The sequence below is a fragment of the Alexandromys fortis genome, unplaced genomic scaffold (assembly GCF_014885135.2).
Source record: "Alexandromys fortis isolate MF-2015 unplaced genomic scaffold, M_Fortis_MF-2015_v1.1 scaffold_257, whole genome shotgun sequence".
Classification (NCBI taxonomy): Eukaryota; Metazoa; Chordata; class Mammalia; order Rodentia; family Cricetidae; genus Alexandromys; species Alexandromys fortis.
In genome coordinates, this window is record NW_026068134.1 from 1,548,646 (window position 1) to 1,563,690 (window position 15,045).

Here is a 15,045-nt window from a genome sequence, read left to right on the forward strand (position 1 = left end):
GGAGGAAGCAGACGTTCAAACAGCCCCTCATGAAGACACCTTAATTGCTTCCATTGCGGAAGTTGTCACGGTAAATCTTGGACAGACGCATTCTTGCAGTTAGTAAGAAAGGGTGAGAGCACCAAAGGTGCTGACCAAGACATAGACTGCAGCCTACTCATGGCTCCCCCACCTCTTGCCCTGTGAAGATGGGGCATCCTGAGGCTGTACCCATCATTTTCCTTTCTTCTCATTGCCAGAGATATTCCATTTCGGGCTGTTTTTCCTTTATCTCTGGGTTTGATATGCCGGGCAGGGGCGACAGTGGACGATTTCTCTTTTAGAGATGTGCCACTCTGATATCTGTCTTCATCCTCAAGTTGACTGGATTTGGAGTTAGCTAGGAGACACACTTCTGGTTTGTCCATGAATATGTTTCCCTGAGGAAGAAAATCCACCGGGTATTTAGGCAGCATGATCCCATGGCCTTGGGGTCCAGACTAAATAAAAAGAAAGGAGGATTGAATGGAGCACCAGCATTTATCTCTCTCTGACACATCATGGCCAGTTGCTCCATGTTCCTGCCGCCATGTCTGGACATCATGACAGGCCTTGGCCTTCTTAACCGTCAGCCAAAAGAAGTCTTCTTCTCCCTAAGCTGCATTTGTTTCAGTCACAAGAAAAGGAAGGAGCACAGCTGCCTAGCACACAGATACTGCTGGGGAGCCAGAGTAAGTAAGCAAACATTCCCCAGAGCTTGAACATGGACTTGAGAGCGGGTCTGGCAAACACACGGTTTTGTGCTGTGCTCTGAGGTCACTCTCTGATCCTCACCCCCAGTGGCCATCTCTGAGTGGCCAGCACTGGAAATGCTGCTGCTTGGAGCCGTGGTGTTTCCTGCTGGTGCGGAGTTGGGACGTGGTGTGATTTGGAGTCTTTACCTGTCGTGGTTTGTCACAGTCCAGTCTGAGGGTTTCTTTGGCAATGTTCCCTGATAACTTAATAAGCTTCCAGAGTTTACAGACTATAGCTTAGTTGGTAGAGCACTTGCCTAGCATGCACAAAGCCAGGGGTTCAATCCCCAGCACCACGCAGTAGTCCCAGCACTTACGGAGCAGAAGCAGGAGAATTAGAAGCTGCAGGTCATCCTCGGTTATGTAAGGAGCTGGAGGCCAGCCTGAGCGACTTGAGTCCTGTCAAAAACATAAAAGTAAAAAGACCTTAACCTTCTAGATTCCCTGGGACAGAGATTGCCCAGAGGCCAATATCTGCTCTGTCCCTTGACTCATGTGTCTCATTACTTGCAAGATATGCCTTCTTCAGATGTTTAATCCATGTATAACTATAGTATATTCCCATAAAAGTGAGCGAATGATAGCATGAGGACCACTCTAAATTTTCACAGAATCATCACGCGGATCTGACCCCAGCCAAGAATTATAACGTTAGCCCTAACAGAAACCTTCCGGTAGCTGCTTCCCTCAGGGGTGTGCCCTCATCACCCAAACCTCCAACCTTACAGAGTAGTCAGGCAAGATGACTGACGACGAGGAGGCCACCATACTGTGAGGAAGCTTAGGCCTTCTAAACAGGCTAACAAGTGTCTTTGAACATCATCCTACAGTAGTTAGATTCTGAGCTACCACAGGCCAGGACATCAGATTGTGAGTTAAGATATTTCCAGATGATGATAGTTCCCAGTTCATCCACGGGGAAGTAAGCATGCACACACGTGAATTTAGGGAGGCCATTCTCATCCAGACCTTCACATTCCACTCCCTGGCCCATGGTCTTGTAGTCACATCATAGTGCAAAATGCATTCAGTCCAACATCAAAAGTCCTCATAGTCCCCCAGTCTCAACACTGTTTACAAGTTTAAAGTCTCTTCTGAGACCCAAAGTGACCTTTTTTGTTTGGTTGGTTTGTTTTGTTTCTCTGTGTAACAGCCCTGCCTGTCCTGGAACTCAATCTGTAGACCAGGCTGGTCTCAAACTTGAAGATCCACCTGCCTCTGCCTCCCAGGTACTGAGACTAAAGGAGTGTACCACCACCACCCGTCACCAACCCTATATCTTAACTGTAACTCCCTGTAAAACCAAAATCAAAATACTTACATTCCTCCTAGTCCAAAGGGGGAGGAAAAGGAGTATAGTAAGGAAATAATGGAACCAAAAATCAAATATCACTCCCTTTGTTCCAAATACTGGGACCAAATATCAGCAAGGCAAACTCTAAATTTTGCATTTCTATGTCTGGTGTCAAAGTACTCTCCAGATCTCCATCTCCTTTTAGCTTTGTTGACTGAAACACACTTCTCTCTCTTGGGCTGGTTCCACACTTGGTCTATAATATATAGCTCTCCTCGGCAAATATCCCAGGGCTCTGGCATCTCCCACACCAATGCAATCCAGGTTTTACCTTCACAGCTTTGAGAAATGGCTTCTCTGGGCCTCCATACAGTGGCTGCCTTACCTAATGCATGTCATCAGCACTTTAACCATGGAGGAAGATTCAATAACCCCCTCCTTTATCCTTTACGCTTAAGCCAGAACCACAAGGCGAAGCTGCCAAGTTCTGCTGCTTACTTGGGCTGAAACTTGGCGCTCTGGATGACTTGCTTTGTAGAAACTTTGATTTGTTGATGGTTTCTAAGCCAAGCAAATCCCTCAGGTTTGCTCCTTTCACAGGTTGCTGCGTTAGCTGGGTGGTGTCTTGACCCAAGGTCACCACTCCTTTTGGTCCATTTAACAGGACTTGACTCCAGCATTACACTTCCTGGGGGCTCTTTTGCTCCTCAAACTGTACATTTTGCATTTCTTTTTGCCCTGCCTGCTCCTTTTTGACATAAATCTGCATAAAGCTGGTCACTAATAACCTCAGGACACAGTTAATCCCCTGCCAGGGCCATTAACCCCAAACTCCTCAGTTTAGCCTCAGACAGATAATGAGGACAAGGACATAAAACAGCCACATTCTTTGTCAAAACATCACAAGAATGGTCTGTGGGGCACTTGTTTATTCTTGAGTCCAGCCTACATTGCTCTCAGAACTACTGGCTTCCAAGTTTCAACCAGGAAGTCTCATTAAGCCCCATTAAAGCATTCACAGCAGATAGATAGATAGATAGATAGATAGATAGATAGATAGATAGATAGATAGATAGACAGACAGTCAGATAGGTTATACCTGGCATGGATTTTTGAAACCTGAAAGCCCACCCCATGGCACATCTCATATCTACTCCAACAAGGCCATACCTCCTAATCCTTAACCATTTCATCAGTTGGGAATAAGCATGCAAAAGGAATGAGCCTATGAGGGAGCCTGCTCATTCAAGCCACACAACTGATCTCTCCTCATCTTTTTCTTCCTCTTCTTCTTGACTGTTTCGTTTACATTGGGTCAGAGACAAACTATATGTCCCATGGCACAAAAGATGCCTATGGTGATTAAAAAGAAATGGTCCCCCAAAAGGAGTTGCACTATCGGGAGGTGTGGTTTTGTTGGGGTAGAGGCGGCTTTGTTGGAGGAAGTGTATCACTATGGAGGTGGGCTTTGAGGTCTCATTTATGTTCAAGGCATGCCCAATATCTCAGTTTACTTCCTGTTGCCTGCATGTCAAGATGTAAAGCTCTCATCTCCTTCTCCAGCACCATGTCCACCTGTATGCCACCATGTCCACCTGCATGCCATCATGTCCACCTGTATGCCACCATGTCCACCTATACGCCACCATGTCCACCTGTATGCCACCATGTCCACCTGTATGCCACCATGTCCACCTGTATGCCACCATGTCCACCTGCATGCCACCATGTCCACCTGTATGCCACCATGTCCACCTGCATGCCACCATGTCCACCTGTATGCCACCATGTCCACCTGCATGCCACCATGTCCACCTGTATGCCACCATGTCCACCTGCATGCCACCATGTCCACCTGTATGCCACCATGTCCACCTGCATGCCACCATGTCCACCTGTATGCCACCATGTCCACCTGCATGCCACCATGTCCACCTGTATGTCACCATGTCCTACCATGATGATAACTGGATGAACCTCTGAATTTTAAGCCAGCCAATTAAATGTTTTCCCATGGTCATGGTGTCTTTTCATAGCAATAGAAACTGTAACGAAGACAATATCTTTCTTTATAAGATAGTTATAGCTCACTATAAAATTTCTTTTCCCCCATCCTGGTTAGTTTTTATTATCATCTTGGTACAACCCAGTGTTATCTGGGAAGAGGGAACCTTAACTGAAGAATTGCCCAATCAGACTGGCCTGTGGCCATGTCTATGAGAAATTGACTGGATTGATGATTGATAGGGGAAGGCCCAGTCCCCTGTGGGTGACACCATGCCTAGACACGTAAGAAACCAGTTGAGAGCAGAGTGAACGGGAGAGTGGTGAGGCAGCCAGCAGTATCCTCCGTGGCTTTAGTTCCTGCCCTGACTTCCCTCAGTGACAGACTGTGACCTGGAGGAGGGAGCGGAAATAAACCCTTTCCTCCTAAGAGTCTTTTCATCGGAGTGTTTTATCACAGCAACAAAAAGCAGAGTGCTCTGTCATGGTGATACAGAAGATTTGACATTACCCATGGTTCTCAACTACACACACCCTACCCCTTTGCCTGAAAGGTACAGTTAGCTGTCAGTGTCTGGAGATAGTTCTGGTTGGTTGAGAAGGGTTCACGACTCGTAGCTAATGAGTGAGGCTAGGGAGGCGTCTCCACATCGCACAGCACATGGGACAGGCACCGTCATGATAATTTTCTCATCTAAAGCATCAGTACTGCCTAGTCAAGCAAACTCATTCTTCCCAGGAGATCTGGAGCGCAGGTGTGGCAACAAAGTATTTTGATGATATCTCCTTTGGCTTAGAGGAAAAAGCTTATTTGCCAAAAAATAATGAAGAAGAATGAACACTCACAGCTTATCGAGCCCTTTCTCCTCTAAATGTGTTTTAGCCTTTGCACAGAAAGCCCTTGCTGCTCTTGCTTCTGGCGTGTGGGTTTCTGGGTGTGAGACTGGGAAGACGGGACTTATTAATTTCCTTGTTTTCTCCAGGCCTCTGCTGATTTGGATCAAAGGCTGACATAACATATTGAGGGCAAAAGGCAGGTATGCTGCAGTTTTAAATGAATGCAATTTTAAATTCTAAATCCAGTTTGAGTCTGGATTTTCATCACTTGAACATGTCGCACTGTGACAGAGGGGTCATGGTAAGTTGCTTGCTGACTTTTGAAAAATCTAGAGACCCAAGCATAGGCTTGGCATTCACGGCCCAGCACTGTGACTCGGGGGGAGGTACAAAGCTCTCCTGGGTCTTTTCCCAGGCCTACAGTGCAGACCCTGTGTGTTTCTGCCTATAGTGTCTTCTCATCAGGGCTTCCCTTTCTGTGAATCAATGTGTGAAAATTACTTACTTTTACTGTCTGACAGAAAAAGCAAAAATGAAGACAAAATTTTTGAAAAGTTTGCACCATTGTTTGGCTTGAGGAATCTCACAAAACTGTCCAGGAATGGGAGCAGTAGCCAGAGATGAGGGATGTGCGGGTGGAAATGGAGTCTGATCCTGATTCATGAGGACAGAGCACAAGGTTATGAATGTCCAAATCCAGGGGAAAAGCTACAGTTATCAACTGACACAAGCCACACTCACTGTTCCTTCTGCAGAGTCTTCCTCCGGGGACAAAGACTTTATGCTGTACAGAGTTGGCCCATTTCATCGAATTCATAGCCAGGAGCGGAGGCGATGACTCCGCTGGCAGAGTGCTCGCTGCACAAGCCGAGGCCCTGAGTTCTGGTCTCAGCACCCACATAAACACAGGGTACCGTGGTGCGCACCTATAATCTTGGCCCCAGAGAGGCAGAAACAAGGAGGTGGGTCTGTGGAACTTGCCACCAGCCAGCCTAATAACCTGATCAGGAAGCTCCAGGCTAATAATGAGCCCTGTCTCAAAAAGTGAGGTAGAGAGTACCAGAGGGAGAGACATGGTGCTGGCCTTCACACACATCCACACACACACAGTTCACAACCAGTTCTCCATTGTCCCATGACTTTGTTATTGTCTGATGGTGGAAGAATCGTAAGTTCACTCTGGAAGAGACCCAAGACAGGGTCAGAGTCCTTTCCTGGCTTTGTGAGGCTCCTATGATCCATCCATATTCTTCTCCCAAGGACAGTGCCCACCCCTTCCCAACCTCCCCTTAGCGACTCTTAGTTTTGCCATTAAGACACACCGCCCAATGTTGCTTTGCCAAAATAAAGCTGCTTTGTAACCCCATTCCTATACATAGACTGAAATGCATAGATCCTGGTTTCTTTCGTTCCTCCATCTCTTCCTTCCTTCCTTCCTTCCTTCCTTCCTTCCTTCCTTCCTTCCTTCCTTCCTTCCTTCCTTCCTTTCCATCTGTCCATCCATTTGTTTCGTTTGTTTTGAGACAGGGTAACCCTGGCTGTCCTGGAGACCAGTCTGACTTCTGTTTCCTGAGTACTGGGATTAAAGGCATGAGCCAACATCTCCCGGCTTAGACCTTGGTTTCTAATGCCATTTTCTAATTAGAGGACCTAGGCCTTCTTGGAGGAAGGACTGATTATGTCTGGGAAGGAGGCCACATTGAGGAGATAATGGAGCATCTCATAGTGCCCAAAAGTAAGGAAGTGGTCCCAAATGCAGTCACATACACATGCAAACTCTCTCTCTCTCTCTCTCTCTCTCTCTCTCTCTCTCTCTCTCTCTCTCACACACACACACACACACACACACACACCCCACACACAAAATGCCACAGCATGTGGACAGATGGGAGTACAATGGGAAAACTGAAAGCAACTCCCAATAGCCAAAGCAGGAGATAACTGAGCAGTAAATAAATAATAAGGGATGGTATCTAAAACACACAACAAATATCACTGTGTTGAACCTGATAACAGAATAAACAGGCATGCTGGCTGGTTTTATGTCAGCTTAACACAGGCTATACAGTAAAATAAGCCCTTTCCTCCCCAAGTTAATTTTGGTCATAGTGTTTTTAGTCACAGCCAGAGAAACTCTAAGACAGTGCATGATAGAATAATTGCACGAGAGGAGAGAGAAACCCCTCATCTAGCCGGACAAGTAAGTCACGTGACCAGCTGCTGCGAGGAGGCAGAGCTGAGTCCAGACTCTTTAGTGTGAACTGTATAGTGACTTCCTTACAAACAGCACACTAGACAAGGGCCTGAATGGGGGGGGGGGCTCTTCATTTCCCGCTGGAGACACTCAGCAAGTAGCACCTTAACCAAGCAATCAAAATTAAGGCCCAGTGATAAACTGTGTCAATAGCGTGGGGAAACCGCCTTCACTCCCGTGGCCCTCCTCCCAGAGACCTGAACAGTTGACAGAGATTTCTGTCCTGTCTGGTTCCCGCAGTCGTTAAGTCCCAAAGAAACCACACAGAGGTCTATATTAATTATAAACTGATTGGCCTAAAATCTAAGGCTTCTTATTAACTCTTGTAACTTAATATTAGCCCATAATTCTTGTCTGTGTTAGCCACATGGCTTGGTACCTTTTTCAGCGAGGCAGTCACGTTTTGCATCCTCTGCATCTGGCCGCAAGACTGAGCTTTCCACTTCCCAGAATTCTCATTGCCCTGCCTCTGCTTCCTGCCTGGTCGCCCCACCTATACTTCCTGCCTGGCTACTGGTCAATCGCGTTTATCTAAAATACAAGGTACAGACCATTGTCCCACAGCACTGCACCCCAGTGGAAGCCTGAGAAAAATATTAGTGCTATCCCGACTGAGAGATAGACTACAAACCAGTGTTCCTCAGACTGTCAAGATCATGAATAACAAAGAAGCAAGGACAGGAACCAAAGAGAACAGGGATTAAATGTGACTCACTATCCTGGACCGACTCTTAGGACAGAGGACAGTCAAGAGCAGAGGTCTGCATAGAGCATGCATCTCAGTGGTAAGGCACTGATATCGGTTTCTTCATTGCCACAAATGTGCCTTGTCAGGAAATGCGGAGAGTAGAGGAAACTGGGCGTGGCGTTCTGTACTGTTTCCAGAAGGCTGCGGTTGAGCCCCATAGCAGAGCGCTTGCCTCACACAGGCAAGGCCCTAGGCTCATTCAGCAGCACTTCCAAAAAGAAAATGAATTTTTCTGTAAAACTAAAACTTTTAAAGTAAAAAGATTTTTTTTTAAAGGAAGAGGGTTAGGATATGGTGTGAGGCGTTAGTGATGTCGCAGGCTTTTAAACCCAGCCCTCGAGAGGCAGAGGCAGGTGGAGCTTTGTGAGTTTGAGGTCAGCCTGGTCTACAGAGCCAGGGCTACACAGAGAAACCCTGTATCAAGAAACAAAAAAAAAAACAAAACAAAGCAAAAAGGAGATGGCAAACATAAGCCCCCGAGTTTAATCCCAGTGTGCAAGCTGAGAACAAGGTTTGGTGAAACCGTAACCCTGGCACCTGGGAGGCAGAGATACGGGGCTCCATTGAGCTTGCAAGCCAGCCTAGCCAATCAGCAAGCTTCAGGCTTAGTGAGCGACTCTGTCTCAGAACATAGAGTGGAAAGTTATTGAAGAAGACACCTGACACCAAGAGTTAGCGTCCACATGCATGTACACACACACATTCACACATGCCCATACACATATATGCACACACAAACACAAGCACACACACCATACACACATACACCAAGAAAACAAAGAAGGGGCCCGGCATGGTGACACAGATCTTTAATCTCAGCACTTGGGAGGAAGAGGCAGGCGGATCTCTGTGAGTTCGAGGCCAGCCTGGTCTACAAGGCTAGTTCCAGGACAGCTAAACTGTTACACAGAGAAACCCTGTCTTGAACAAAAAAGAAAAAAGAAAAAAAGAAAGAAAGCTAATAATAATAAGTTTAAAAATGAAATGAAGTAAAATAGAGAGCATAAAGACAAAAGTAATAATTATTTGGAATAATCTTCCCTTAACGTTTGATCATTCCTTCCAGCCTGTCCCTGTACAGAGCCGAGAGCGCACATTTTTATGGGAAACAGACCTGCGCCCATGGCTATCTCATCACGTGCCTTTTTGCCCACAATAGTACGCCCAGCATATCTTCCTCGATGGCAGAGTGATACACTGTTACTTCACTGGTTATGGTACTCTATTATGCTATAATAGAGTAATCTAGGCGTGTGTGCATGTGTGTTGACTTGTTTTATGTCATTTGACACAATCTCGAGTCACCTGAGCAGAGGAAACCTCAAGTGAGAGAATGAGACCTTACGATGAGGCTGTAGGCATTTCATGGGGAGCGCCAGGCTCACTGTGTGCCCCACCCCCAGGCTAGTGGTCCTGGGTCCTATACTTCCTGAGCAAACCATGAGAAGCAAGCCAGTACGCAGCACTCCTCCGTGGCTTTTAACATCAGCTCCTGCCTCCAGGTTCCTGTCATGTAAGAGCCTGTCCTGACTCCCTTAGATGGCAGTGCTGTGGAAGTGTAAGCCACATACACCCTTTCTTCCTCAAGTGGCTTTTGGTCATGGTGTTTCATCGCAGTGATAGAAACCCTGACTAAGACATCAGGTATGTGCCCCTTAAAGTGGGCTTTTCTCTCTCTGAAGGAGACCGTATTCACACACACGTACAAATCTCTTCCTACTGTTTGGTTAGTTACACAAGTTTCTGGATTGGGCATGTACTATAGGTTGCCTGGTAATCTTGGCAATATTGCCACATTTTTCGTTCCTGAATCTCTGTCCACATCTCGCTAACTGAGTGCTCGTGTCTGTAAGTAAGATGCTTCTGAGAGCTGTGGGTTTGGGTCAAGTGTTGGTGGTCCATGTCTCAGACTTCAGTTCCCACTCACACTGTAACTGCTCTCCATTCTTTTTATTTATTTATTTATTATGTATACAATATTCTGTCTGTGTATATGCCTGAAGGCCAGAAGAGGGCACCAGACCCCATTACAGATGGTTGTGAGCCACCATGTGGTTGCTGGGAATTGAACTCAGGACCTTTGGGAGAGCAGGCAACGCTCTTAATCTCTGAGCCATCTCGCCAGCCCCCTGCTCTCCATTCTTGTGTTTCTTTTATGTTTTTAGTTTGTCCCTTTTTAGCACGATAGCTTGACTAATTTGGTATGGATTTCATATGATGTAGCTTGATCTTATTCATGCTCCCACATTTCCCGGAAGCTCCTCCTGTTCTAACTGGTAACTAGGTCTTAGGTCTGATGACTGACTCTCCATCACCAGAAACAGCTCTGGCATGGTGAGATGGCTCTGCAGGTAAAGGCATTTGCCTCCAAACCCGACAACCTGTCCTCCGACCTCTATACATGTGCTCATAACATGCTAAGGGGGACTTACCCACAAATACACAAATAAATAAATAAATAAATAAATAACGTATGTGATAAAATTTTCTTTAAAAAGAAAAAAATACTTAAATCAGGATCGTTATATTTAAATGCTCCCTTCCTTGTGACTAGAGAGATGGCTAAGTGCCTAAGAGCACTTGCTGCTCTTCCAGAGGACCCAAGTTTGAGTCCCAGCACCCACATGGTGATTCAAAACCATCTTTAACTCCAGGTCTAGGGGATCTGATGACTTCCTTTGGCCTCCACAGGTACCAGACACACATGTGGTGCACAGATCTACATAATACAACATACACATAAAAACAAAACAACACATACATACAAATTTTAAAATAGCAATACATTTTAATATCTATTTCCTTTTCTTTATTTTCTTCTGGTTCTCTCTCTGTTGTTCATGAGTGTTTTTCCTGCATTGGTGTCTGGGCACCACATGCATATGGCGCCTGTAGAGGCAGATGAGGGTAACCGGTCCCTGGAGCTGGAGTTACAGACAGTTGTGGGTGGTCAATCAGAGCTGGAAACTAACCCAAGACCTCCACAAGAGCAACCAATGCTCTTAGCCTTGAAGCTGTTTCTCAAGCCCATTCCTTTGCCTCTCTGAGGATAAAGATCAAACACAGGGGCCTGCAGCATTGCTCAGTGAGTAGAGATATTTGCTGCCAACCTGGTTTGCTACTCAGGATGCACTTGGTGGAAGGAAAAAACAGAGTGCTACGGGCTTTTCTTTGACCTCCACAGGGATACACAAGCAAAATAAAATAATAAAGTGCAAAACTAAATAAATAAAATATAACTTGCAGGAGCCCTGGCCTTCCTGAAGCCTGCTAAACCTCTCCCAGCGGTGCTCTGAGTGCGCGCTGCTAAGACAGATGGCAGGCATGGCTGTCCCTTCTCACTCGGCTGCGTGTCCTAATGGTATGCTACGGAGAGCCTCAGACTCGCTGCCTAGAGCTTTTCCTTATCTGAGCTCACACGGTCCAGAGTGGCTGTTGTCATCTGCTCCCCACACCTCTGGAGATCTATAGAGAGACAGCTGCCTCGCTGGGGGTCCCAGCTGCTTCCCTGTGGTAAGACAGGACACTGACCATGGTGGTCTTCTCAAAGAACGACCAGCCCTGCTTCAGGACTACTCTGAAGCTGTTTCTCCCTTTCCTATCTGGTCTCTAAAGACTTTTCTAGTTTTTGGATGAGTTGGTTTATCTCTTTCCAAAAAAAAAGCACGGACCGTTCCTTTTCCTCGTTCGCATCCCCTTCTCTCTCAAACAACTGTTTTACGGCTTAGTTCTCAGCTTCCACCTCAGGCCTTGCAGGAATAGCTTGTGTTTGTGTCTCCCGTAGCCCAGGCTGGCCTTAAACTTGCTTTGTAGCCAGAGGATGGCCTTGAACAGTTTCCTCCTGCGCCACCTCTCACGGATTGGGATGGCAGTCATGCTATGGTCTGTGTGGCTGGTGCATGGCATGCTCGTCCTCTGTTCTGAGGACTGTGCTGATGCTGCTACTGCTGCATCCCAAGCAGTCAGTGCATCGTCCGCTCAACGCTGCAGGAGGAAGGATGAATGAAAGGCCACTCTGCACTGTCAGCGCACCCTTCCCACCTCCTTCACTGTGTCGTTTACTCCAGATGCTAGTATCCCAGGAGGCCCAACAGCAGAGCAGGTGTCCTCCAAGGGGCTGGAGAAAGCAGAGCTTTGTATTTTCTGTTTTTCTTAACAAGGTGGTGTGTTCTGGTGGTGTACATGTTTATTTTCCCAGCGACTTTCCTGGCTCGAGATGATAGACTTGGTGAAATGACACAGAGCCGGAATAGGCTTGGCGAAGGGGAAGATGGCTTTGCCACCGTCACTGAAAATAGCATCTTTGGCTGGAAATAGCAAATTACTCATGGTGAGGTAAGGAGACAGTAGGTTCGCCCCTCTTCCTCTCACGGTGGCATTTCCCTTTGATCCAAGGTGTAGGAAACATTCTAGGCTGTGTAAGAATATAGTCTGATACCCATTCTATTCATGTTCTAAACAGTAGTGTGTGTGTTATTTATGTGTGTGGTGATGTAGTGGGGAGTGTGTCTGTGATATATGCCACTATGTAGTGTGTGGCTGTGTGTGTATAAGTGTGTTTGTTATGAAGGCATTGAGATGAGTATAATGACTAAGAAGAAAGGAGTAGAAGGAGCTTGACCAACTCTTCAACTCTTTGGATGTGGTCATGAACAGCCGACTTTACGGCACCAGCAGTTAGTGGGACCAAGGAGCATCACAGTGGAAGCCAGAGCCCAGCCACACTTCCAACAGGCTTGGGTGGCTTCCTGCTTCTCATTATGAGATGGAAGCGTATCCTAAAATTGTATAAACACAATCTTTATAAAACGGAAGGGTTTGCTGGAAATTTGGCTCAGTGGTTGAGAGTATTTTTTTGCTCTGCTAGAGGACCAGCATCACATTGGTGGCTCACAACCTCCATGTTACTCCAGTCCCAGGGGGATCCAACCTCTGTGAGCACCGACACACACATCAGAAACCCATCCCACTGCCACACATAGTTAAAAATCATAAAAATTAAAAGCTTTAAAGACAGAATTTTGACATAAAAGAGAAGGACTCCCCAGCTTCCTTTGAAGCCTCTGAACTGTTTTTTGTTTGCTCTGTGCCAAATGAATTTATCCAGCTGAGGATATTGGGGAAAACCCACAGCTTGGGTCAGTCCCAGGCCACATCAAACAAAGCAATCCGTGCAGACCAGAGGAACTCCTCACATTTCCTGGCAGAGACAGCAGTACAGATTAGGATAGGCAGCTTCCTAACATACATCCTGCTCCTGGGGCCCTTGTCTCAGGATAGACCAGGAGAGCGACAGTGCCTTGTTGGGAGTCACACACTGCTGCTTCTCTGTGGCCATTGAGTATTGGCAGGACCCCAGAAGGGTTGAGTGGTGAGTACTGGTTAATGGAAAGGCAGAATCTCATCCTTGAGTTTCTCAGCCTCATTCAAGTCTGCTGACGGGAGGCCTGTGGTTTTCTCCAGCTCCCTGGTGCCTTTAAATCTCCTGTTTTGCCATTTTCTAACCAGTACATCACAATGTCTTCAGACCTGGGTGTACCCAAGGGTGGCCTTGAACTCCTGATCTTTCCTCCTCTACCTCCCAAGTACTGAGATTATAGATACATGCTACCACGTTTAGCTAAAAGTTTTTTCTTAGATTAAAGATAGTTTTCATTATCTTTTATTACTTTCTGTGTCTGTCTTTCTGTCTGTGTAAGTGCAGAGAGAGCATTAGATCCCCTGGAGTTGGAGCTATAGGTGATTGTGAGCTGCTGGACATGGGTGCTGGGAACCAAACCTGAGTCTCTTGGAGAGAGGCAAACTCTCTTAACTGTTGAGTCACTGCTTCAGCCCTAAAGGCTCCTAAACAACATTTACATCCACTCACCCACGGAGCCATCTCCAGGGTTACACTTTATACACAGTGAAAAGTTCAGATGGACTTGACAGATGACAAATCCTTGCACTATACAACCCTGCTGCACGAAGACATAAACCTTTCTGCAAACAGTGTAAAAGGTACAAAGCTAAGGATGTGGCTAAGTGGTAGTGCCACGGAATTAGTATGCCACCCCAGTGTGACATCACTCCGCACACTGAGAGATGAAGGGAAAGGTCTTTACGTGTCCTTGTCTGGTCCTGCTGCATGCCCAAGGCAGAGCCAGCCTTGGATAGAAGATTTTACTAACTTAAACAGACATACCTGAGGCTTCTGCCTTCCACACACACAGTCATCTTTAAATCTCTTTGGGTCCCTGCCCCAGGTTACACTTGGAAATGTGTTACAAACGGAAGCAGGAGACTGCAAGGCTGGCCACTTGAGCAGATGGGACATTTACACAGCCAAGATGTTGCTGGTGTTATTTCCTACGTTCTCCAGTGTTGTTCTTTCCAAACATCTGTCACCCAGGGTCATCCTACCCCTGCAGAATTATGCTTTTCTCACCAGGAGTGCAGGGGGCTTGATGTCAGACCAGGACTCTATGGTAGCTCGGACCCACACATCCCCAATGGACTGCCATTAGAGCATGCCTCTAGTTGTGGGAACAGGCCTAATGACCGGTTGTAAGGGATGGAGCTTGATGGCTCGTCAATCCTGGTGAACACTTACATCCAGGCATGGTGTGATGACTGTTCTCGACTGTCCATTTGACTATATCTGGAGTGAACTATAATCCAGAAATGCAGGGCACAGCTGTGAAGGATTATTTTTGCTTGGCTTGAAGTGGCTGAATCCACTTCAAGTTGGACCTCTGAGGTAGGAAGACACACATCTTTGGTCCAGATCTTGAGGATGAAGACACAAGCCTTTGATCGGGATCTTGAGGCTGGAAAACACACCTCTAATCTGGACCACACCTTCTGAGATAAGCCTATGTAAGGATTTGGAAAAAGGAAACTTTGGCTCCTTGCCTGCTTGCCCTTACCTTGCTAGCACATCCATTCCTCCACCGGCGTTGGAGTCTACTTCTTTAAAATTACAGCAGATACTGAAGACCACTGAGCAACTACTTGAATTTTGGACTTTCTGTTCACAGCCAGTCATTGTGGGATTAGCTGGACTGCAGCCTGTAAATCATTCCAATAAATCTCTCTCTCTCTCTCTCTCTCTCTCTCTCTCTCTCTCTCTCTCTCTCTCTCTCTGTGTGTGTGT

At 46.6% G+C, this 15,045-nt stretch overlaps 2 long non-coding RNA genes across 4 annotated transcripts in view; one reads left to right on the forward strand and one right to left on the reverse strand.

Annotated features, from left to right (window-relative positions):
• Positions 1-335: 335 nt before the first annotated feature.
• Positions 336-1,767, reverse strand: LOC126491057 (uncharacterized). The gene is made up of 3 exons (XR_007589309.1): positions 1,500-1,767; positions 1,091-1,172; positions 336-419 (listed from the first exon to the last, which is right to left on the reverse strand). It is a non-coding gene; the product is annotated as an uncharacterized lncRNA (long non-coding RNA).
• The window catches only part of LOC126491056 (uncharacterized), a 43,555-nt gene continuing 28,922 nt past the window's right edge, over positions 413-15,045 (forward strand). For 2 of the 3 annotated variants that reach the window (XR_007589308.1, XR_007589306.1), the window contains exons 1-2: positions 413-710; positions 5,055-5,108. This is a non-coding gene — a long non-coding RNA (uncharacterized lncRNA). Of the gene's footprint in view, positions 711-5,054; positions 5,109-12,108; positions 12,246-15,045 lie in introns of all 3 variants that reach the window. The other variant, XR_007589307.1, reaches the window with a different exon arrangement.